Raw genomic sequence first — 26,411 nt, 5'->3', positions numbered from 1 at the left:
TCAAAATGGCTTCCAACAGAAGATAGCTGATTAAGACTTTTTTTTTTTAACCTCTACTTCCATCTAAAGTCTCTCTCTCTCTCTCTCTCTCTCTCTCTCTCTCTCTATATATATATATATATATATATATATATATAGAGAGAGAGAGAGAGAGAGAGAGAGAGAGAGAGAGAAAGAAATAAAACTCTGTGTTAATATATTAAAAAATCACAAAAAAATTATAAAAGAAAAAAAATCTATGTTAATCAAGTATCAAACTGGTAAGTTTTGAGTAAAGTCCTGGGTAGTAGATGACTTGACTAGGTAACAGGGCAATGTTCAAGACCCTTCCTTCAAGGTAACCTTTGACTTTAAAGCAATGTTAGAGAGGATTGGAATCCATGCCTCTAATAGTATCTGCTCAATTTCTGCAATGAGTATTCTTTTGTAATTTTGTATGACCTATTACATTTTTTAAAATCAAATTATATTTTAGAAACCCTATAAAAACTCTTTTTGTAAAGAAATTCTGTATTTTTTAGGAGGGATGAAAATAGCCACTACTAATGTATTATGTGTAAGATCAGAATTTTATATATCAGACATTTTTAAGCTAGGGTGGGAACAGTGGAGGGAAACACCTGCACAGACATAGCCCAGTGGACATTGCAATCATTAATTTTAATTACCTTGCTAGCATTAACCTTTATATTTGTCCAACATGATTATTCAAAGAAAATTTTTGAAGTTCAGCAGAACTTCTTTGGAAGAAAAGTGGAAAATTACATCTTCACTTTTTATCTGTTATAAGATTATACCCACTCCACTGCTTAAGACTAGAAAATTGTTTCTATGTTGTCTTCCTATTTAGAAATACAATTGCTGATGTTTGCATATTTCCCAGCACTTTTTTAATTATATGTGACATGTCTTTTTCAGTGTGATAATTCAGATAAGCTCAGCTCATTTTTCTTTCTCTTTAAGCAGTAGCCTTTTCTATCTGTAATGAAAAGGAGAAAATTGCTATCATGTGGTAGATAATTCAACCACAGCCTCCACCTCATTTCCTTTGCCATGGCTATCCGATTATTTCAAGTTTCAATTTGAAATTTTTATTTGGGTAATTGCCTCCACTTTCTTGTTAATTTAAGTATACTCCAGGATGTTATACTATGGAATTTCCTCAGAAATGAAATGAAGATTTCTTAGGTCTTATAGGTTAAAACCAGTCACTAAGGAATATCTAGAGGACAATTCCGAACCATTTTTGGATCATGGACTCCATTGAAATCTGGTGAAAGTCCTCTTCCCAGAAATATGCAATTAAGCACATTTTTTTCATGCATTTTCAGAGTGTTTATGAACTTAAGAACCCCTGATGTAAAATTACAGGGAACACGAATGCTTTCTACAGCATTGCAAACATGGTCATCCATCTCTCACAAGAATACCTCTAGCAGTGGAGAAGTATATGAATCACATAGGCAGCCAAGAGTCAAGCAGCACTTTGAATCCACGTAAACAATGTGCCTCAGAATCTCTGATGTTCCCTAGAGGTCCCCCAGAGAACACCTCAATTGGTCATCCAACTTCATTAGGCAAATTACTTAACCTCTGAGCCTGTTTCCTCATATAAAAGGTAGAGATTATAATATCTGACGTGGCAGGATTGGAGGATTAAATGAGATACATGTAAAGTACCTGAAAGTATAAGATGTTCTATAAATGGCTGTTACTGCTGCTTCTACCACATTACTATCTATAGTAATTAATTTAAAGAATACTTTTTCTCTATGGTAAGTATTATATAATTATTTTCAAAGCTTTGTTTAACTTCGATACATTTGAAAATGTGATAGATGAGACCCTTTCTTAATATATAACATTTAATGCTATTATTGATTTTGAGTTAGAACGTAATCATCACAGGAAACTGTGGTTAAATGTCTGAATCAGCAGCTTATCTTTCAGTTGTTTATTGCTAACTATAAGGTAACTTAGATCTGCTCGGTTACATTACCTTCAGTGAAACAGTATGTAGACATAAAGGCATTTTCTATCAGTACTGGAACCCCTGGAGGCCCTTATGTTGATCTCCTTCAATATTTACATGGTCAGTATTGTAATGCTTTAGTGTCATCTTTATTTGAAATAACTACATGTTTTAAAGTGTAATCTTCATTTGATTGACCTCTAGATTAACAAAATTCTGCAATGAAAGCAGGAAGAGGCAGTTTTGTTTTTAAAAAATGCATATTAAAACAATATCTGAAAAAAAATAAAATAAACAATATCTGGCTGGATATCCTAATAGGGTTTTTTTAATAAAAAGAGAAGTTATTGACTCCCTGGTAAGTTGGCAGAGTAAATACAGACTTCTACCTTCCTTCCCATGGAAATGATCAATGGAATATAAAAATAGGGGGGAAGTCTTCAAAAGCACTAGCAGTTACAGGCAAATCCCCAAAACTTTTCAACATAGGGCAGGTAGGACCACATAGAAGAGAAGCATGAAGGTCCTCTGCTAAACAACAATAGCAATTATGGGAATAACTGGAGGGAACCCTGGCAGGAGGGCACCCCTTAATGCATTCTAGTTCGAAGGGGTAATGAATAAAGTCAAAGACTGGCTAGGGGGTAGATGGACTCTTTTTACTCTATTATTTTGGCGAGTCAGTGTCATTTGTTGAAATCCTCAGGGTTCACGCAGTTTCTGTGTCAAGCAGAAGGCCATCTGGGGCTTGGTCCTTTAGGCAGCCTAGACACACTTTAGATGTGACACACACTGGGGCATACAAGAAATGTATGTAAAGAAATAAATGTAAAGGGAACCTGGCACAGCAGCTTCTGTACCACAGTCCACATTGCTCTGCACAGCCGCCTCTGGTCCTGGCTCACGACTCACTCCCCTCATACTGCTGCATTGTCCTTATACTTGCAATGCAATGCACATGGGACAGCCTCCAGCCTGAGCTTTAGAGCATACCTTCATCAGGAACTTGGTTGAGTGTCAGGGCAGCCAGGGATCCACATATTCTTGCAAAGGTCAAAAACCAATTCTGAGTCGACAGCTCTCTACATTCAAGGCTTGTATAAAGAGAAACATATAACACACACACACACACAGTTCATTCAAGCTCTTATAAACAAATAGATATATATGTATACATAGAAATATATGATTATGAAAAAGTCCACTTTCAAGAAAATAGGAGATAGCTGTCAAGATTCAGAATAGACTTCAGGATCAAGATGGTAGGGTGATCTCATGCCATTCTATTCCTACACTTAGAAATGACGTTTAAAATTGTGTGTGTGTTCAAAAGATAAAAACCGAGAAAGGAACGCCTCCCTGCACCAAAAACAGAGGGTAAAACTATAATAATAACTGGGGTCTTCAGCTTCTGAGATACACAGGATTGACGTGAGCAGCTGGAGCAATGGTTCAAACACCCACGAGGGCCCAAATGATGCCAGAGCGAAGGAAGCAAGGAACAGGAACCTTCCAGCATAAAATACACTTTCTTTTCTCAACTTACTCACATATTAGGCATTAAACAAACAAACAAAAAAAATCCCTTCAGTTTAGGAGCCATCTGGGCCTGCCACCAATTAAATTTGAAAGTAAGTGTTCTCATCCACTACAGGTGGGAATATAACTTGACACAACATTCGTGGGAAACAGTTTTGCAGTATATATCAAGAGCTTTTAAAATGTCTATTTGAAAAGATTTTTTGAAAGTTAAAAGAAAATTTTAATGGTCAAATATTTTAACCTGATAATCCTACCTGTTAGTATTTTTGCAAAGAAAATAATCAGTGATGTGCTTAAAAATGTATATACAAGTATTTTCATTGTGACATTTCTTATAAAAGCAGAAATGTGGATGTTCAACTGTTACATATTGGTTGAATAATTATATAGCTTTTACTAAACCCATTGAAAATAAGGATGAACTTTTCCCCTACCAAGCAACAACCATCTGATTACACATATTTGTCTACGTAAGACTCCTGTATCAATTTAGATATTCCTGTCTGAAATTAGCAATATTTTAACTTTTAAAATTAGAATGTTAGTAATAGCTGCTTTTTGTCTTTACATTCTGATGCTAATTAGAAGTTATTTAGGCAGATGGGAAAAGGCTCTTTGAGAAAAAGGGGAAATGCAGTACTGCAATATTTAAAGGCCTTCACAATTTTTATTTTGGATCCAAAGCTCACACTTGATATAGCATCTTCTCATTGTACTTATTCAAGGTCTCAGATGCTCATCTTTGCTTCCCTTATTTCCTTCAAAGCATATTTTTATTAACCAACATGAATTTATCAAAGGAAAAGCCTTGTATATATATATATATATATATATATATATATATATATATATATATATATATCATGTGTATACATGTGTATAGCAATGTGTGTGTGTGTGTGTATATATATATATATATACATATATATACATATATATATATATATATATATACATATATATACATATATATATATATATATATATATATATATATACATATATCTTTGAAAGTCAGCTATACTATTTAGAATGGGCATTATGGTATTTACTTCCCATAAAGTAATCATATTATTTATATATCTTTCTTCTCCTAGAATTGAGGAAAATGTTTCACGCATAGGGAATAGGTTATGTGATCTGATACCATTTGAGAGACAGTTTCACCTGTTTTTTAAGACAGACCTATTCTCTAGTGACTTGGTTATTCAGAGCCAGATAATAACCACTGTAAATACTTGTGGTGTCTTACCATTCAAGGAAAATGGCAAACTCACATATTCTCTTATATTGTTGCAAATTGAAAGTAGGTTACTGCTCTAATGTTCCATTAAGAAAATATATCAAATTTAATCTTGGGTGGTTTCTGGAAAATAAACTATACTTGAGTTATTCAATTTTGTTTTAAGTGGGCAAATTATTATTAGCCTCAAGAAAAATAAGTAATTTCTTTCCTGGTACAATTTTATTTCCAAAAAACAAAGTGAGGGAAAAATATATCACTTAAGAAAAGGTAATCATTTAGATTCACTTAGATTCATTACTTCATTCTTTCATGAATTATTTATTGAGTATCTACAATGCGCCAAACCCTGACGTAGACCCTTTGATAGCAGCATAAACAAAATCCTTGCTATCAAGCTGCTTAAGTAAATTGTAAGGGCAGAGATGAACAAACAAGTTAGCAAATAAGTACATGACAATTCCAGACAGTGATGACTGTTAGGCATATAATAAGCCAGATGATGTGTAAGGGAATGTGAGTAAGTGGGGATGCTACTCCTCCCTTTTTGAAGAGGTGACATTTGAACCAAGATCCAGCCAGGAGGAAACCTATATGGAAAGAGTTTTTTAGGCCAACTATAAAAGCCTTGAGATAGGAGCAATCTTGACATATTTGAGGGACAGAAAAAAACCCTGGGTATCTGATACATATGAGCAAGCAGGACAGTAGCAGGAGGTAAGGGTGGAGATTTGGAAAGGAGCTGGATCATATAGGGCTTTGAACACCATAGGAAGGAGTTTGGATTGTATTTTGAGTATTATAGAAGCCATTAATGGTTTTAAGCAGAAGGAATAACATGATCGATCTGGTCTACATTTTAAAAGATCATTCAGGCAGTTTTTTGAAACTGGACTGTAAGAGTAGTGAAGAGTGAAGAAAGCAGGAAGACTAGTTGGCTATTACCTGATTTACACAGGAGATGGTTGTAGCATGGGCTAGGTTTGGAGTAGCAAGGAGCAAATGTTCATTTTTAAAAAGAGAAGTTGGTCAGCACGTATAATTTTTTGGAACACTTGAAATTCACTATTAATGTTTAAACTTGATATTCATTGCCTATCGGGTCAATGAGTAACCAAAAGTCCACAAGCACAAAGCAATTGCCTGTCATCGTCTTGGGTCTTAGACCACCTCATGTTTCCCTACTGCCCCTTCTGCACATTAATGAAGTACTGGGTATTTGCTTTTTTCATTAAACAAGTTACTGAGAACTGAAGTGTTGAAATGATTTAATAATACCAAATCCGTAGTAACCATCTGCTATTCTCTATTGGTACATAGGAAGCAAACATAATACAGTTTGTCAATCATAAAAATCAGGAAGCCACCATGTTTCCAGTATTTAGTATACACAAACAGATATCCAGGGTGAGTCAATCCCAGAGCTACCACATCGTGTGTGTTTTTATAGAAGATCATGTACAGGACAGTATTTCAGATATATACTTTAATCACATATACTGCCAGCAGCCGTAAGGTATGAAGGCATGGCTAGACAAGTAAGACCTAATTTCTCACACAAAGCAGGAATATAGTTGTCAAGGGGATTGCAGAATGCACAATATCTAGGATTAAATCAAGTAAAAGGCTGTATACCTTAGTACTAACATGGTGAACAGACTATAACATAAAATGATTTCCAACACAAAAGCAGAAAAAATACAAGGAATGCTTCAGAAATTACAGAGGCATAGATGGTAAAGTGTAGTGAATTAGCTCTCTTCCAAAAAATGAAACTAATTCCTTGCACAGTTAGAACTCGCTATAATAATAGGATGTCTAAAGTATAGTTCATGTTTCTATCCTATAACTGGACAAGCAAAATGTAAATGGTGGCAGAAAGAAATATTTTCCCTCAAGGCCTGAAAATGTCCTCATTCAAACTGAATGCGTTCTTTTAGGTTAATGGAATAGGTGTTCTCCAGAGTTCATATGAGGACAAAGTATTAACTCATCTTAGGAAAGACAGCAGCAGTAGCAGTTGTGTACAGCTACAGCTTTAATGATTATTTAATATGATAAAGTAGTTCAATTTAGATCCAGAAGTTCCTGCCTTCAACAATAGAATATTAATATTACTATTACAGATAATATATTTTAAAATAATAATACCAAATATATAGAAGATTTTTTAAATTTTATGAGTTTTACAGTTTAAAAGTACCATTTTACATCAATATGTTCTCACACAACCCTGTGAGATAGGCATTATTATGTCTAATTTAAAAGATTTGAAAAGATTTAGACTCAGAGAACTTAATTTACTTAAGTCACATGCTTGGAAAGGACAATGCCAGGACCCTAACCAAGGCCTTCTAATATTAAGTCCTATAAGTCTCACAGGGGTATAGTTAAGTCATTATATCGCAATTAATTGGCAGAATTTTTTTTTTCTTGGGAGCATCTAAAATGGCAGGATGCCTTATATTCATTGTTATCTTAGATATGATAAAATATGATAACGTCTCAGAGTCTTGGTTTCCAGTCTCTAAACTGGGGATACAATCTTCATAAGATTGTTTCAAGGATTAAATGAACTAGTATGAAAGCACTTTGTAAAATATAAAGTGCTATGTAAAGATAAGATTATGTTTTAGGGCTTCCCTGGTGACGCAGTGGTTGAGAGTCTGCCCGCCGATGCAGGGCACACGGGTTCGTGCCCCGGTCCGGGAAGATCCCACATGCGGCGGAGCGGCGGGGCCCGTGAGCCATGGCCACTGAGCCTGCGCGTCCGGAGCCTGTGCTCCGCAACGGAAGAGGCCACAACAGTGAGAGACCCGCATACCGAAAAAAAAAAAAAAAGATTATGTTTTAGAGTTCATTTATTATTTTAATTTTAATTAGAATCATTGACTAATTTTCTTGACTTACAAATATTCAGAATAAAGCAACAGATTACATTGGTTCAGGAAGCTTTAATAATTTTCAGTCAGGTATAGATGGATACCTGACTCAGTGATATAGTTGTTTTCTCAGGAGGTCAGATTGAGAGAGTATCATTTTTTTTTTATTAGAAACCTCTGTATTGTTTGATTTTTTTCTTTGTTTTTTTTTAGAATGAGCATTTGTTACTTCTAAAATTTAAAGCATCCTTAACTAAAATAAATTGTTAAACACCATGGAAACCTCACAGTAAAAAATAAAAGCTCTCTGGGCTTCCCTGGTGGTGCAATGGTTAAGAATCCGCCTGCCAATGCAGGGGAATGCAGGTTCGAGCCCTGGTCTGGGAAGATCCCACATGCCACAGAACAACTAGGTCTGTGTGCCACAACTGCTGAGCCTGCGCTCTAGAGCCCGCGCACCTTGATCCGGTGCTCCCCAACAGGGGAGGCCACCACAGTGAGAGGCCCATGCACCGCAGCAAAGAATAGCCCCCACTCACCTCAACTAGAGAAATGCCCAAGTGCAGCAACAAAGACCCAGTACAGCCCAAAATAAAATAAATTAAATTAATTAATTAAAGTAAATAAATAAATAAAAGCTCTTTGGAATCATTTACAAAACATTGTATAAAGAGAGAATAATAAATGTACCTAGACAAAAACTTTAAAATCTTTAATAATATTTTTCACAAATTTATGACCTTCTGAACTCATCCAACCAAGATTACCAATTAGATTAAAATGATTAAATCTTGGGACTATAAATACTATTGATGTTTCTCATTTCTTTTATAATAACCCCCAAATGCTAATGAAAGTTAAAGTCAAAGTAGATATAGCATTGGGAGTGAGAAAATCTAATTCCTGGATAAGATTTTTTAAACCTTAGGTAACTTCCTCAACTTCACTTTTGCTCCATTTACAAAATGAAAAGATCGAGTCTCACAGCTTATTACATTACAGGATGAAATGAAGTAACATTTGTGAAATTGTCTTTAGTTTTTACATAAAAAGTAGTTGTTTGCACCCTAAATGAATATCTTTGTCAAAAAGATAGATTCACTTTTACTATTAAAGAGTCAGAATAGCATAGTGAAAAGACCGTATGCTGGATTCAAATTCCAGCTCTAACACCTAATAGATTTGTGCAAAATCCCCAAAAGAGGTTCTGTAAGCTCTCTTGAGTCTCATTTTTGTCACCTATAAAAATGGAGAGGGCTTCCCTGGTGGCGCAGTGTTTGAGAGTCTGCCTGCCGAAGCAGGGGACGTGGGTTCGTGCCCTGGTCCGGGAAGATCCCACATGCCGCGGAGCGGCTGGGCCCGTGAGCCATGGCCGCTGAGCCTGCGCGTTCGGAGCCTGTGCTCCGCAACGGGAGAGGCCACAGCGGTGAGAGGCCCGCGTACCGAAAAAAAAAAAAAAAATGGAGATATCTCCAACTCATAGGGTTGTTATGAGGATTAAAGATAATGTAACTGAAGTAACTAGCTGATTAAAGTTAATGTTTATAAAGCGGCTCATATCATCATTATAATATATCATTGTTTTATCTCATCATAGTCATTATAATCCTCATCATTCATTGTCATTATGTAAAAGGGTTTTGTCCTTGCAACCTGGTCTGATATGATCAACTATTCTCTTCCTCTTTTTTTAGGAAAGCTGGAAACCTTGGAAGGTGATGAAAGATTTCTATTAATGTAGATTTATACAATTTATCATTATTAAATCACTGAGCACACGTAAAAATGATGTGCTAAAACCCCTGAAAACAATTCCAAAGTATCATTTTACTCTTTAATATAGCAGTAAAAATTTGAATAGGAAACCCAGCTTCAACTCAATTTTTTTTCATGGATATAAAGTTTGAAATAATAAAGAAAATTTGTGTCTAACTGGCAGTCTCGAGGACTCTCATATTTCATACTGTCTTTTCTGTGGAGAGGGAGGCCTTGCCGACCTTCTATAGATGATAGGGATACTGAAAGTGCCCATGGATGGGTATAACTAGGCATCAGTTCTCTGCACAACTTTGACCGGCATTTCACCCATATGAGGGAGGAGTAAGCCATATAGATATCTGGTGCAAGAATGTTCCAGACAGAAGGTACAAAGGCCTGAGGCAGGAAGCTGCCTTGTATGTTTGAGAAAAACAGAGAGCAGTCTGGACACAGAGGTCCAGCTCATTGTATCATTCAGTCCTCAGCTCATTGTCTGCTTCTCAGCAAGGCCTTTCCTAACTACCTATTTAATTTGGGCCTTCTCTCTCCCTCCAAATACTCTATTTCACTCCCCTATTTTATTCTCTCCTTATGACTGTACACTATTTTTTTTTCTTTTCTTGTTAATTTTCTGTCTCTTCTATTAAAATATGAGCTCCCTGAGAACAGGGATCTTGACTGTCTTGTTCGGCACAATTTAGGTCATGCCTAAAGCAGTACCTGGCACATAGTAGATTCATGAAATATTAATATTTCAACATTGTGATTAATATCTATTTAATAAATATATTTAATGTATATGTTTAACATATACGTTTTAATATCATTTACTTAGGTGTGAACTTAAACTAATGAGGTCCCATTTTTATTCACCAGAGGGCCATCTATTAACAATGACCCTCAGTCTGTAGTGTTAGTGAGCACATGAGGAAACCAGCACACTCACACAATGTTGATAGATGCTACTCAGTTCAGCTCTTTTGGAGAACGGTCTGTCTGTGTCTCTAGGAATCTAAAATGTACATTTTCTTTGACCCTTCAGTTTCACTTCTAAGAATCTATTATGGAAATAAATGCCCACTCATATGCATGAATCTAATATACAGAAATATCCACTTGTATGTGCAAACAGATATCAAATACTCAGTTCTTTCCACAAATATTCATTGCATACTTGTGTATCAGGCACTGAGAAGAGATGCTGGCTCTGCTAACGCTGAGAATGTCCCTGAGGCTCAGGTATGAGGCAAGTGAGACTTGAGGAACAGTGGAATCACCTCTCTTGTACATGTAGACCCTAGTTGGGGTGCCACACATCATCAGCTGCAACCTTTTTTTTCAAAGCAACAAATCTGATAGAAGGGGAGTAAGACTACTGAAAGCCATGAACTGTGAGTGATGCACCACAAAGAGCATTAGAGATGAAAAAGAAAGAAACCAAAGTAAATCTGTAAGAGTGGACCTCAACAGCCCAGGCAGAAAAAGAGTATGAATGATACTTTCTCAAAGTAGATCATTAACTAGTGCATGCCAAGCTGTTGTAATACTGAAGCACTTCAACTGTTTTGTGTAACATCTGCTGGAATTGTAGTTCTTCCAAAAGAATATGGAAAGGATGTCATTGTTTATGTTTGTACATATTTGGACATATACCACAGATTCCATGAAAGCAGTTTTGTCTTGCTTTGTTTTGTTTTAAATTTAGGTAAAATGGATTTGTTCTCATGTTTAGAAACCATCAATGGGAATGTGGTTTGTGGGGTAAGAAATCCTAAAAGAAGAACTGTGCTGTACACAATTACTTACAGTCTCAGTAGGAAAGAAAAGGTAGTGATATACAAATAAATCAAGGGAAACTTCACAGAACTCTTTGATGAGCTTAGATGTTTAAAAAATATACAAATATTGGACAAAGAAACAACCTAGAACTAACATGAACTCTTCAGAACAGTGGCAGGAATGTTAAAGCCAGGGTTAACTTAAGTTTTTTTTTAAAAAAAAATTAAAGATGAGACAAGCTATATTTGAAGCAGTAACAAAGAGAAAGAAGATTTGGTATGTTAAGTTAATATAGAGAGGGGAAAAGTCTAAGTAGTGTGGTAGGCAGATTCTTTGTTGGTCTCCATGGTCTCTACTTCCCAGTGTTTGCACCCTTGTGTGATTCCCCTCCCCTGGAGTATGTGCAGGACCTGTGGTTTACTTGTAACCAGTAGAACTCAGCAAAGATGACAGGATGTACACGATAACATTGCATAAGATTTTAGTGCTCGTTTTGCTGGAGTCTCTCACTCTTTCCTGGCTTCAAAGAAGTGAACTGCTATGTTGGGAGACCCACATGGCAAGGAGCTGAGGGTAGCCTCAGGCTGACAGCCAGAAAACTGAAGCCTTGGATCCTATAACCACAAAGCATTCTGTTAACAATACCAAAACCTTCCCCAGTTGAGCCTCAGATGAGACCACAGTCTTACCAGACCCTAAGCAGAGGACTCAGCTAAGCCTTGCCCAGACTCTCAACCCACAGAAACCATGAGACTAGAAGATATATATGTATTATTTTAAGTTGCCAAGTGTGCAGTAGTTTGTTACACAGCAATAGAAAATGAATATCATAACTACTGCCATTTACTTCTACCTTCCTAGTTGAGAAAATGACCTTCAAAGCAGCAAGGCTAGAATTTTCCCTGGAATAAAAAAATTTCCTTCTATTAGAGTAAAAGATACAAATTACATTTTTAGAGCTTTGAGTCAACCTTCAGACTCCCCATGAGATGACTCTTTTCTATCTCCGCCACCTCTTTAACTCTTTTCTATCCAGTCAAAGGAAGGTTGGGGGAATTTGAAGGATACTCCTTTACAAGCATAGTTAAGACAAGGGCCTCCAGAAGCAGACAGCTGCTGTTATGTTAGAAGTGGTGTCATGAGCTGAGAGAAACAGCTCTTCCTCCTCCCCATGTGATGTCTCATTCACATGTCACATTCCCACTACCTATCACAGTGCATGACACATGAGTTGATGCTCAGTGACTGTCTGATGAATGAATTCCTTGTTAAGTTACCTCACCTATAAATCCAATGAGAAAGAAGGAAAGTCATCCCTCCCTACTATGGTCCTTTTCCTTCTTAGACTTTTGGGAATGAAAAGGCAATCATGACACTTATATGTGTACAAGGAAGTAAATGAATGAATGCTGAGAGTACAGAGATGAGCGAATTGCTTTTTGTTCATAAAAGGAATATATAAAACCTAACATGAATACTGATAATTTTATAATTCTCTTTTTTCCTTCTCAGTCTACAGAGTTGTGTTTAGTTTTTTTTTAATTGAGATATATTTGACATGTTTAGTTTTATGAGTCTTGGTCAACGTTGGTAAATGCCAAAAGCTTAATTGTCTGATTCCAAATGATACTGACATAATGAACTCATTTGTTATGTCTCCATTTCGATCTTCACATCACGTAAAAGTACAAACCTTTTATAACCTGACAATAATTGGAATGCCTTTATCTTTCATTCATTTTATTGTCAGCTTCCTTCTTTGTAGACCTCCAGTGGAAACATAATTTTAACATTATCCATTCCTGTTTGGTACATTGAATGTATGATACATTGTACCTCATTACTAACAATTTGTGAATTCTTTATAAATACCTTCATTAATTAATTCCTAATTGCTTTGTTGGACATTACTGATGACAAATGCCCCGTTATAGTTTCATTTATGTAATATATAAGTATAAAATGGGCAAAAATGTATACTCCATTGCTTTTACTTTCCATTTCAGAAACATGGTAATTTTTTAATCTAAACTAAGGAAATGAAACTATTTCAACTCATAATGTCATTATTTATGAATTAGGAAATTACATACCTGTAGAATTGAAACCTTTTTTAAAAAATGAATTGATAAGTGCTCAGGGATCATGTGTAATGCCTAAGAACGTGGTTAATTTTTAAAAATTTAACAAGCACTATATTATTTCTCCCTACAGTCTGTTGTCTAGTGGTCTTTAACACATAAATCATGCTACATCACTCTCCAAGTCAAAACTCTCTGGTCACTTTCCATCACATTTAGAGTAAGATCCAAGCTCCTTACCATGGCTTGAAAGGTCCTTCATTTCTGGCCCTGACTAGCTCTCTACTACTCTTCCCCTGCTTATGCTACACCAGTCACATTGATCTTTTTATAATTCTTCAAACATGCCAAACTCATTTCCACCCCAGTGCCTTCGCACTTGCTTTTCCAACTTCCTAGAATCGTTTTCCTTCAGATCTTCACAAGACTTACTCCTTCATTTCATTCAGGTCCATGCTATAATGTCTTCTTTTGAAAGAGGCTTTTCCTAGCCACTCTATCTAAAATACTAGCCCAGTCATCACTACCAATCACTCATGATCCCTCTACTCATGTTTTTCTAATAGCACAGATTGCCATCTGAAATTGTGTCTGCCCCCCCCAGAGCATAAACTTCAGGAAGGCAGGGTCCTCACTGTGTTGTTCACCACTGTAGCCCCAGAAATTACTACAGCAGTTATTTAATATATGTTCAGTAAAAAACTAAGATCATAGAGGTAGCCTGTGTAGGACCAAACATCAGCTGAAGAGAGAAACAAGGAAGTGAGGTAAAAATAACACGAATTTTCAAGCCTGGATTATTGGAGGGTGGTGGAACCGTTAAACATCACAAGGAACTCAGAAGGAAAGACAGAAGGACCAGTTCTGTATTAGACGTTAGAAATGCTGGTAGACATCGAGAGGGAGGTGGGAGAGAGGTCACGACTAGAGATGTTGTCTAGGGAGCAATTCATGTAGTTCTTATAGTTGAAGCCCTAAGATGGCAGGGAAAGGGTGTAACAGGAGAAGAAGGAAAAGTCCTTTGGGGACAGCTCAGAAGAAGAGGGGCCAGATGGGGAGCAGTCAGGACGACAGGAGTAGGAATAAAGAGATTATGGGAAGCTTAACAAAAAAGAGCTCAGGGAGAAGAGAATTTCACAAAGGGAGTGTTAAGCAGTTCTAAGTGCTGATAACAAGAGGACAACATGTGAAAAATGGATTGGCTGTGATTGTAAGCATTTGTGACCTTTAAGAGAGAAGCTTCAGTAGATTGGCGAGGGCAGGAATACATTTTACACCAACACTGACTTGAATGTCAGTTTAATCTTTCCTCTGTGATTCATAAGGCATTTCAACATCTCTAAGGACCTCTTGGTCATTTTATAAATATCAGTTATGTAACTCAGTAGTTTAAAAAGTATTGGATTAAGGAAAAAAGGTAAAGGAAATGGAACTGGATCTATACAGATCCTACAGCATATGGTAGAAGTTCCTTAATTTAAACAAATTACTGTCTGTGCCCAGGTTTCTGTGACTTTCTACTGAAGAATGCAATGTGCTCTGATAGCTGTCAACAAAGTGTCATTAAGCGTGTGCATAGTTTTTTAAATTGAGAAGTGCTAAGATAAAAGGGAAAATGTTAGTTAAGCTGGGCAATATTTTTATTTTATTATCTGCTGACATAAAAATGTGTTAAACTTTATTTTTGTTATTTTGAAAAGATCTGAAAAGAATGAATAAGCAGGGAAAATTGCTCACACTCCACCACCAAGAGGCAATCATTGTTTGCATTTTGACCTAATTACTTTCAGTCCTTTATTTCAGATTTTTAAAACTTCTAACACTTTTGTGTTATTCTTTTCTATAATGGGAGGAGGAATATAGTAGCCAACAGCATGAGCTTGAGAATCAGATTGCCTGGGTTCAAATCCCATCTCTTGATGAGTTTCATAACCACTCTGCACCTCAGTCTCCTCATCTATAAAATGCAGGAACAAATAATTCTTCTAAAGGTTATTTGTCCTAATATCTGGCATATAAAACAGAGTTGATTCCAGACTCTTTCCGCCTTTCCAAACTTACTAGTTCTATTTTCCCCCTCCACTGGCACTCAATTGCAAGACTTTTCATCACTTTCATTATTTTAGTTATCATTTTCCTAATGTTCTCTACTTTTCTCATTGGTTTTAAGATGCAAATATTGTTTCCATATATAATCTAGGTTGGGAGCCACCTCTACTCCTGGATACTGAGCTAGTATGAGAAACTGAGGAACCCTGTTGAGGATTGTACTTGTCTATAGTGGCCTTAAAGTTACACTGCACTGTGCCCCCACATTAAAGTCAAACATGGCCTGACTCTGTTCTGAAATTAAAGAGGATAATAAACTAATTAAAGCATTTGATTGTCTGTATCAGAGTTATTATCCTGAAGCCATTAACCATACAATGATAATCAAATGACTGGATGGGCCATTACCAGTAATATGTCCCTAGGGCACCACATCACAACTGTGTGCATTATGTGCAGACTATTGTGACAGAAACGTTTCTAATACTAGGCTAAATGTGAACTATTTAAGTAATAGAGAACCCAAGGGAAAACAGTTTCTGCTTTTGTTTACTTAAGGAAAGGATTCAAATTGATTTCAAGTATCTTTAAAGAAAGGGGAGATTAAGAAAAATGGCCTTGTTAGCCTCTTGGTTAAAATAATTGGTCAAATAGCATCAAGGCAGAAGAACATGGCCATAAAAGCTGCAACACCTCTCTCATGGCTTCATGATCGAAAACAAAAGTAAGCCCTGAGTTCTCCCAATCAAACTCAATGGGTCATTTGCGTATGACAATTATAGTTTTATTTCCCAAAGCCAACCTTGCTTTTGAGTGTTTTGGCACACTTTCAATTACTCTCCTGTTTAGGGGCTCAGAAAAAAATAGGTGAAGTATCTATAATATTCTTTTTTTTGTGAGCAAGTTTTTTATCAACCTTACTGTTTTCTGAAACCTCTTTTCTCCGTTCTAGTACTGTAATGTAGGTTATGATCCAAAGGTGGATCTGTCTTTATTGATAAGGTACTGACAAGGTTCTTTGAAGTGCGTCACTGTGCTTTGGGTTGGAGAATTTTTATAAACAGCAAAGTGCTATTGTTTTGTTGCTTGAGAAGATGGTGAATTGACATTAACTTAAGGAAACAGACTGCTGCAGGTTTTTCTAAGTATCTTGCAGTAAATCAACCTTCAAAGACTTCCTTAGGAAACACATTGGCTCTTTAAAAATATAAATGCAATATATTAAACATAGTTCTTAAATCATCTAGCTCTTTTTTTCTAATCCAAAGATAAGAAAAATATATCAATTTGTAATATGACTTCCTAGAGATTTAGATAACAAAAAGCTTGGATGTTCTTATTCCAGCAGAGCTGTCGGTTTCCTAGTTCTTTGTGTGTTTTCATTTGTTAGGAGTTGACTAAGAGGAAGGTCACATTTGTGTGACCACTTGTGTTGCCTCAGTTCATGGTCTTGAAATTTTCTTTTAAAGAGTGACTAATTATGTACTTCTTCCCAAATAGAAAAGCAAATTTTATTTACATATTTTCTGAATTTTTAACTGTACCCTCTTTTTTATTCTTTGGAGTAGAAACCATTGTTTATTTGTTTTCTCTTTAATGAAATGCAATGACACGATTATTTAAAAATAAGCTTTTACTAGAATATTTGGATCTCTAGCCCAATGACAGTTTACAATAGTAATTCATCAGCAGAGTTCTGCCATCAGTGAATCTGAAGTTCAGAGTTCTAAAGCAGTTGCAAAGGGAAGCAGACCTAAATAATGGGAACATTTGTTAGGATGGCAAGGTATCATCTTCCAGCACCTGGATTACTTTTTAAATTTACAATTCAGGAGTCAAATCTGAACTAACCTTGATTAATCAGAAGTGATTCATGTGCTGGGCTTAACCATGGTGGGAAATGACAGAGTTAAGACTTCTTCAACCCTTTTATGAATTGTTAATGAAGGGTTTAGTTTAGTTCAGGCTTCCTACCTTAGTCTTGGTAGTCCAGTATAGGAATAAAGACAAACTCCAGGAAATAATGCCTTGTTTGATTGTTTATATACATATTTTTAATTTATTTATCTTATTTATTTTTGGCTGCATTGGGTCTTCGTTGCTGCACACGGGCTTTCTCTAGTTGCACTGAGTGGGGGGCTACTCTTCATTGAAGTGCGCAGGCTTCTCATTGTGGTGGCTTCTCTTGTTGCGGAGCACAGACTCTAGGTGCATAGGCTTCAGTAGTTGCAGTTCGCGGGTTCTAGAGCACAGGCTCAGTAGTTGTGGCGCACGGGCTTAATTGCTCTGCAGCATGTGGGATCTTCTCGGACCAGGGCTCGAACGTGTGTCCCCTGCATTGGCAGGCGGACTGTCAGCCACTGCGCCACAAGGGAAGCCCGATTGTTTATACCTAAATTAAAACATCTGAGCTACTTTCTCATGTCTCAAGAGCTAGAAAGTTCAATGAAACATACACATTTGTAAACATGTTTTTTTTAATGCTCAAAGGAGATATTGCTGTTTCCCAAAGACGTTATAAATGCACTCAAAACATTGCTGTGGAGTATATTTGCATTTAAGAGTATAGCTTAAATATTTTATAGCCAAACTATTTTGTGGTATTTCTATTCTTTCTAAAGGCCATTAGTGCCTAAATCACAGCACAGAGATATCTGTTTACCATAATATCACATTCAGAAAGCCATGAAGGCAAGCGGTCTACTGGAATGCGCAGGGCAGCAAGTGTGCTCTCTTTTTTGTTTAGTTGTTGACTTGCCATGTGACAAGTTAACTCTAATGCCTAACGATGCTACGGAAGCTTGATTGGTATTTAAAACAGTTTTGAGATTTATAGATTAAAAATTTCACAGACGCACAAATTTTATTATCTGGCTTTCTGTCTAGTGGTTCTTCTTAGTACACACTGAATATAAACTTCCTTAAATAAGAAGATAACATGTTAAGACTGTGAAGAGGTCAAAAAGGATAATTATGGTTGTATCTAATTATCATGTAAGTTAACCAAATGTAATTACAAAGCAGTTGTTAACTTTTGTTTAAAGGTGTTTGTTTTTTTTTGTTTGGGTGGAAGACAAAAAAATGTTGGGCCTTTGTGCTCTTCTGTTTTGGCAGTGCTCTGTTATGTGACCTAGATTTCAAATCTCTGTAGTATTTCCTGTATAAAACCAGTGTATTCTCTCTCTGTGCACCTACCACTAATAAGAAAATATGAGTCAGCTATGCAGAGGCACTATCTGTGTAAGGTTTTTTAATCAAAACCTTTTATTAATAAAAACAAGTACAAAGTGCTATTATAATGCAGATGAGCTAATAAACTAAGTATAATTAAGAATCTTTCTAAAGAGAAATTTCTCAAGAGGTAAATATTTAAAGATTCACTCTTAATTTTTTTTAATAATATGCTTTTTTTATGCATAAAGAAATGTCTTATTTCTAAGTCTGATGTAATCTTGGAATTCTTGGTAGGCAGAAACTGACTCTTTAATATTGTACTAAACAAATACTTTTTGATCTATTCTCTTCAAAGAATTTTTCTTATTACGATCTACTATTATAATTTCATTATTTTTTAATGAGTATTTACACTCTGGAAAACAAACACCTATCCAGTTCTGTCATATGTGAAGTGATATTGGCAGATTTCAGCCATAGTATAGCCTCTCCTCTTGGCTCAGCCATTAGTATAAAAAAGACTAGTTGTGAAATAGCAACCATTATGCTTTAACATTGCTGCTAGGAAACTGGACAAATTCCAGGTTATTTCACTGAACGTGAATCACATGGTCAAGGCTTCCCAACACTTTGGCCTTGACTAAATAGCACAGCAGTCTTTTAAGTATTATGCATCTTAAAGAAATATAGGTCTATCCAAATTGGCTGCACTAATAGAAAATAAAATGATAGTTGCAACTGTATCTAAATAACATCAAACATCTGTATTACAAATGAAATACCGACTCATCTAGCTGTTTCCAAAGATGCAGACATTTACATTTATGTGAGCAAAACAACTGAATGATTAATTGAATGTTTTGAGCTTGTGTTTGAATTTTTACCATAGTCTCAGAGTATTACTCTAAAGCATTCTCCTTTAGGCTCTGTTCTCTCACTCAATCATATCATCACTTCTATTCCTTCCTCCCCTCCCTTCCTTTCTTCAACAAATTCAGACTGAGTACCCACTATGTGTCAGACACTGTATATTGAGTGGGGGAGTAAAACAGACATGGCCTTCCTGGGGCATATACTTTTTTTTTTTTTGCTTTTATTTTATTTATTTATTTATTTATTTTTAGTTTCTGCTTTATAACAAAGTGAATCAGTCATACATATACATCTGTTCCCACATCCCTTCCCTCATGCATCTCCCTCCCTCCCACCCTCCCCATCCCACCCCTCCAGGTGGTCACAAAGCACCAAGCTGATCTCCCTGTGCTCTGCAGCTGCTTCCCACTATCTATCTACCTTATGTTTGGTAGTATATATATGTCCATGCCTTTCTTTCGCTTTGTCACAGCTTACCCTTCCCCCTCCCCATATCCTCAAGTGCATTCTCAAGTAGGTCTGTGTTTTATTCCCGATTTACCCCTAGGTTCTTCATGACATTTTTTTTTTAATTCCATATATATGTGTTAGCATATGCTATTTGTCTTTCTCTTTCTGACTTACTTCACTCTGTATGACAGACTCTAGGTCTATCCACCTCATTACAAATAGCTCAGTTTCATTTCTTTTTATGGCTGAGTAATATTCCATTGTATATATGTGCCACATCTTCTTTATCCATTCATCCGATGATGCATACTTAAGTTGTTTCCATCTCCGGGCTATTGTGAATAGAGCTGCAATGAACATTTTGGTACATGTCTCTTTTTGAATTATGGTTTTCTCAGGGTATATGCCCAGTAGTGGGATTGCTGGGTCATATGGTAGTTCTATTTTTAGTTTTTTAAGGAACCTCCATACTGTTCTCCATAGTGGCTGTACCAATTCACATTCCCACCAGCAGTGCAAGAGTGTTCCCTTTTCTCCACACCCTCTCCAGGATTTATTGTTTCTAGATTTCTTGATGATGGCCATTCTGACTGGTGTGAGATGATATCTCATTGTAGTTTTGATTTGCATTTCTCTAATGATTAATGATGTTGAGCATTCTTTCATGTGTTTGTTGGCAGTCTGTATATCTTCTTTGGAGAAATGCCTATTTAAGTCTTCTGCCCATTTATGGATTGGGTTGTTTGTTTTTTTGCTATTGAGCTGCATGAGCTGTTTATAAATTTTGGAGATTAATCCTTTGTCAGTTGCTTCATTTGCAAATATTTTCTCCCATTCTGAGGGGTGTCTTTTGGCCTTGTTTACGGTTTTCTTTGCTGTGCAAAAGCTTTTAAGTTTCATTAGGTCCCATTTGTTTATCTTTGTTTTTATTTCCATTTCTCTAGGAGGTGGGTCCAAAAGGATCTTGCTGTGATTTATGTCATAGAGTGTTCTGCCTATGTTTTTCTCTAAGAGTTTGATAGTTTCTGGCATTACATTTAGGTCTTTAATCCATTTTGAGCTTATTTTTGTGTATGGTGTTAGGGAGTGATCTAATCTCATACTTTTACATGTCCCTGTCCAGTTTTCCCAGCACCACTTATTAAAGAGGCTGTCCTTTCTCCACTGTACATTCCTGCCTCCTTTATCAAAGATAAGTTAACCATATGTGCGTGGGTTTATCTCTGGGCTTTCTATCCTGTTCCATTGATCTATCTTTCTGTTTTTGTGCCAGTACCACACTGTCTTGATTACTGTAGCTTTGTAGTATAGTCTGAAGTCAGGGAGCCTGATTCCTCCAGCTCCGTTTTTCATTCTCAAGATTGCTTTGGCTATTCGGGGTCTTTTGTTTTTCCAAACAAGTTTTGAAATTTTTTGTTCTAGTTCTGTGAAACATGCCAGTGGTAGTTTGATAGGGATTGCATTTAATCTGTAGATTGCTTTAGGTAGTAGAGTCATTTTCACAATATTGATTCTTCCAATCCAGAAGCATGGTATATCTCTCCATCTATTTGTATCATCTTTAATTTCTTTCATCAGTGTCTTATAATTTTCTGCATACAGGTCTTTTGTCTCCTTAGGTAGGTTTATTCCTAGATATTTTATTCTTTTTGTTGCAGTGGTAAATGGGAGTGTTTTCTTGATTTCACTTTCAGATTTTCCAACATTAGTATATAGGAATTCAAAAGATTTCTGTGCATTAACTTTGTATCCTGCTACATTACCAAATTCATTGATTAGCTCTAGTAGTTTTCTGGTAGCATCTTTAGGATTCTCTATGTATAGTATCATGTCATCTGCAAACAGTGACAGCTTTACTTCTTCTTTTCCAATTTGGATTCCTTTTATTTCCTTCTCTTCTCTGACTGCTGTGGCTAAAACTTCCAAAACTAAGTTGAATAAGAGTGGTGAGAGTGGGCAGCCTTGTCTTGTTCCTGATCTTAGTGGAAATGGTTTCAGTTGTTCACCATTGAGGATGATGTTGGCTGTGGGTTTGTCATATATGGCCTTTATTATGTTGAGGAAAGTTCCCTCTATGCCTGCTTTCTGCAGGGTTTTTATCATAAATGGGTGTTGAATTTTGTCGAAAGCTTTCTCTGCATCTATTGAGATGATCATATGGTTTTTCTCCTTCAATTTGTTAATATGGTGTATCACATTGATTGATTTGTGTATATTGAAGAATCCTTGCATTCCTGGAATAAACCCCACTTGATCATGGTGTATGATCCTTTTAATGTGCTGTTGGATTCTGTTTGCTAGTATTTTGTTGAGGATTTTTGCATCTATGTTCATCAGTGATATTGGCCTCTAGTTTTCTTTCTTTGTGACATCCTTGCCTGGTTTTGTTATCAAGGTGATGGTGGCCTCGTAGAATGAGTTTGGGAGTGTTCCTTCCTCTGAAATTATTTGGAAGAGTTTGAGAAGAATGGGTGTTAGCTCTTCTCTAAATATTTGATAGAATTTGCCTGTGAAGCCATCTGGTCCTGGGCTTTGGTTTGTTGGAAGATGTTTAATCACAGTTTCAATTTCAGTGCTTGTGATTGGTCTATTCATATTTTCTATTTCTTCCTGATTCAGTCTTGGCAGGTTGTGCATTTCTAAGAATTTGTCCATTTCTTCCAGGTTGTCCATTTTATTGGCATAGAGTTGCTTGTAGTAATCTCTCATGATCTTTTGTATTTCTGCAGTGTCAGTTGTTATTTCTCCTTTTTCATTTCTAATTCTATTGATTTGAGTCTTCTCCCTTTTTTTCTTGATGAGTCTGGCTAATGGTTTGTCAATTTTGTTTATCTTCTCAAAGAACCAGCTTTTAGTTTTATTGATCTTTGCTATCGTTTCCTTCATTTCTTTTTCATTTATTTCTGATCTGATGTTTATGATTTCTTTCCTTCTGCTATTCTTGGGTTTTTTTTTTTGTTCTTCTTTCTCTAATTGCGTTAGGTGCAGGGTCAGGTTGTTTATTCGAGATGTTTCCTGTTTCTTAAGGTGGGATTGTATTGCTATAAACTTCCCCCTTAGAACTGCTTTTGCTGCGTCCCATAGGTTTTGGGTCGTCGTGTCTCCACTGTCATTTGTTTCTAGGTATTTTTTGATTTCCTCTTTGATTTCTTCAGTGATCACTTCGTTATTGAGTAGTGTATTGTTTAGCCTCCATGTGTTTGAATTTTTAACGGATCTTTTCCTGTAATTGATGTCTAGTCTCATAGCATTGTGGTCGGAAAAGATACTTGATACAATTTCAATTTTCTTAAATTTACCAAGGCTTGATTTGTGACCCAAGATATGATCTATCCTGGAGAATGTTCCATGAGCACTTGAGATAAATGTGTATTCTGTTGTTTTTGGATGGAATGTCCTATAAATATCAATTAAGTCCATCTAGTTTAATGTATCATTTAAAGCTTGTGTTTCCTTATTTATTTTCATTTTGGATGATCTGTCCATTGGTGAAAGTGGGGTGTTAAAGTCCCCTACTATGAGTGTGTTACTGTTGATTTCCCCTTTTATGGCTGTTAGTATTTGCCTTATGTATTGAGGTGCTCCTATGTTGGGTGCATAAATATTTACAATTGCTATATCTTCTTCTTGGATCGATCCCTTTATCATTATGTAGTGTCCTTCTTTGTCTCTTCTAATAGTCTTTATTTTAAAGTCTATTTTGTCTGATATAAGAATTGCTACTCCAGCTTTCTTTTGATTTCCATTTGCATGGAATATCTTTTTCCATCCCCTTACTTTCAATCTGTATGTTTCTCTAGGTCTGAAGTGGGTCTCTTGTAGACAGCATATATATGGGTCTTGTTTTTGTATCCATTCAGCCAATCTGTGTCTTTTGGTGGGAGCATTTAGTCCATTTACATTTAAGGTAATTATTGATATGTATGTTCCTATTCCGATTTCCTTAATTGGTTTGGGTTCGTTATTGTAGGTATATTCCTTCTGTTGTGTTTCTTGCCTAGAGAAGTTCCTTTAGCATTTGTTGTAAAGCTGGTTTGGTGGTGCTGAACTCTCTCAGCTTTTGCTTGTCTGTAAACGTTTTAATTTCTCCATCAAATCTGAATGAGAGCCTTGCTGGGTAGAGTAATGTTGGTTGCAGGTTTCTCTCCTTCATCACTTTAATTATGTCCTGCCACTCCCTTCTGGCTTGTAGAGTTTCTGCTGAGAGATCAGCTGTTAACCTGATGGGGATTCCCTTGTGTGTTATTTGTTGTTTTTCCCTTGCTGCTTTTAATATGATTTCTTTGTGTTTAATTTTTGACAGTTTGATTAATATGTGTCTTGGCATATTTCTCCTTGGATTTATTCTGTATTGGACTCTCTGTGCCTCCTGGACTTGATTAACTATTTCCTTTCCCATATTAGGGAAGTTTTCAACTATAATCTCTTCAAATATTTTCTCAGTCCCTTTCTTTTTCTCTTCTTCTTCTGGAACCCCTATAATTCGAATGTTGGTGCGTTTAATGTTGTCCCAGAGGTCTCTGAGACTGTCCTCTGTTCTTTTCATTCTTTTTTCTTTATTTTTCTCTGCATCAGTTATTTCCACTATTTTATCTTCCACCTCACTTTTCCGTTCTTCTGCCTCAGTTATTCTGCTATTGATCCCATCTAGAGAATTTTTCATTTCATTTATTGTGTTTTTAATTGATGCTTGATTCATCTTTAGTTCTTCTAGGTCCTTGTTAACTGTTTCTTGCATTTTGTCTATTCTATTTCCAGGATTTTGGATCTTGGAAATAGAATCTTGGATCATCTTTACCATCATTATTCTGAATTCTTTTTCAGGTAGACTGCCTATTACCTCTTCATTTGTTAGGCCTGGTAGGTTTTTATCTTGCTCCTTCACCTGCTGTGTGTTTTTCTGTCTTCTCATTTTGCTTATGTTACTGTGTTTGGGGTCTCCTTTTTGCAGGCTGCAGATTCGTAGTTCCCGTTGTTTTTGGTGTCTGTCCCCAGTGGCTAAGGTTGTTTCAGTAGGTTGTGTAGGCTTCTTGGTGGGGGGGACTAGTGCCTGTGTTCTGGTGGTTGAGGTTCGATCTTGTCTTTCTGGTGGACAGGTCCACGTCTGGTGCTGTGTTTTGGGGTGCCTGTGGTCTTATTATGTTTTTAGGCAGCCTTTCTGCTAATGGGTAGGGTTTTGTTCCTGCCTTGATAGTTGCTTGGCATAGGGTGACCAGCACTGTAGCTTGCTGATCGTTGACTGAAGCTGGGTGCTGGTGTTGAGATGGAGATCTCTGGGAGATTTTCACCGCTTGATATTATGTGGAGCTGGGAGGTCTCTTGTGGACCCGTGTCCTGAAGTTGGCTCTCCCACTTCAGAGGCACAGCACTGACTCCTGGCTGCAGCACCAAGAGCCTTTCATCTACCCGGCTCAGAATAAAAGGGAGAAAATGTAGAAAGAAAGAATTAGTAGAAGAAAGAAATAGAGAGAGAAAGAAAGGAAGAAGGAAAGGAAGGAAGGAAGGAAGGAAGAAAGAAAGAAAGGAGGGTGGGAGGGAGGAAGGATGGAAAGAAAGCAAGAAAGAAAGGAGGGAGGGAGGGAGGGAGGAATGAAAGAAAAAGAGTGAATGGAAGAAGGGGGGAGGGAGGAAGGAAAGAAAGAAAGACAGGAGGGAGCAAGGAAAGAAAAAGAAAGAGTGAAAGGAAGAAGGGTGGGAGGGAGCGAGGAAGGAAAGAAAGACAGGAGGGAGGGAGGGAGGAAGGATGGAAAGAAAGAAAGAAAGAAAGGAGGGAAGGAGGGAGCAATGAAAGAAAAAGGAAGAGTGAATGGAAGAAGGGAGGGAGGGAGGGTAGAAGGAAAGAAAGAAAGAAAGACAGGAGGGAGGGAGGAAGGAAAGAAAGAAAGAAAGGAGGGAGGGAGGAAGGAAAGAAAAAGAAAGAGTGAAAGGAAGAAGGGTGGGAGGGAAGGAGGAAGGAAAGAAAGACAGATAGGAGGGAGGGAGGGAGGGAGGAAGGAAAGAAAAAGAAAGAGTGAAAGGAAGCAGGGAGGGAGGGAGGGAGGAAGGAAAGAAAAAGAAAGAGTGAAAGGAAGCAGGGAGGGAGGGAGGGAGGAAGGAAAGAAAGAGAGAAAGGAAAGGAGGGGTGGAGGGAGGGAGGGAGGAAGGAAAGAAAAAGAAAGAGTGAAAGGAAGCAGGGAGGGAGGGAGGAAGTAAAGAAAGAGAGAAAGAAGGAAAGGAGGGGTGGAGGGAGGGAGGGAGGAAGGGAAGGTAGAAAAAAAGAAAGAGCAGGTAAAGTAAAATAGAATAAAGTATAAAATATAGTAGCGTTATTAAAATTAAAAAGTAATTATTGAAAAAAAACGGACAGTAGAACCCTGGGACATATGGTGGAAGCAAAGCTATACAGAGGAAATCTCACACAGAAGCATACACATACACATTCACAAAAAGAGAGCAGGGGGAAAAATCGAAAATCTTGCTCTCAAAGTCCACCTCCTCAATTTGGGATAATTCCTTGTAAAAAGAGGAAAAGGGGGAAAAGTCTGAAATCTTGTCCTCAAAGTCCACCTCCTCAATTTGGGATGATTCGCTGTCCATTCATGCACTCCACAGACTCAGGGCACATCAAG

At 36.8% G+C, this 26,411-nt stretch overlaps 1 protein-coding gene across 2 annotated transcripts in view; it reads left to right on the top strand.

The window, feature by feature from the left end:
• The window catches only part of STXBP4 (syntaxin binding protein 4), a gene marked incomplete at its 5' end in the record, with an annotated part of 159,162 nt that overhangs the window by 88,641 nt on the left and 44,110 nt on the right, over positions 1-26,411 (top strand). The gene's annotated exons all lie outside the window — the stretch shown is intronic.

The sequence above is a fragment of the Hyperoodon ampullatus genome, assembly GCF_949752795.1.
Source record: "Hyperoodon ampullatus genome assembly, chromosome: 19".
Taxonomy (NCBI): domain Eukaryota; kingdom Metazoa; phylum Chordata; class Mammalia; order Artiodactyla; family Ziphiidae; genus Hyperoodon; species Hyperoodon ampullatus.
Note: the sequence above shows the minus strand (reverse complement) of the source record. Positions and strands in the feature narration are given on the sequence as shown.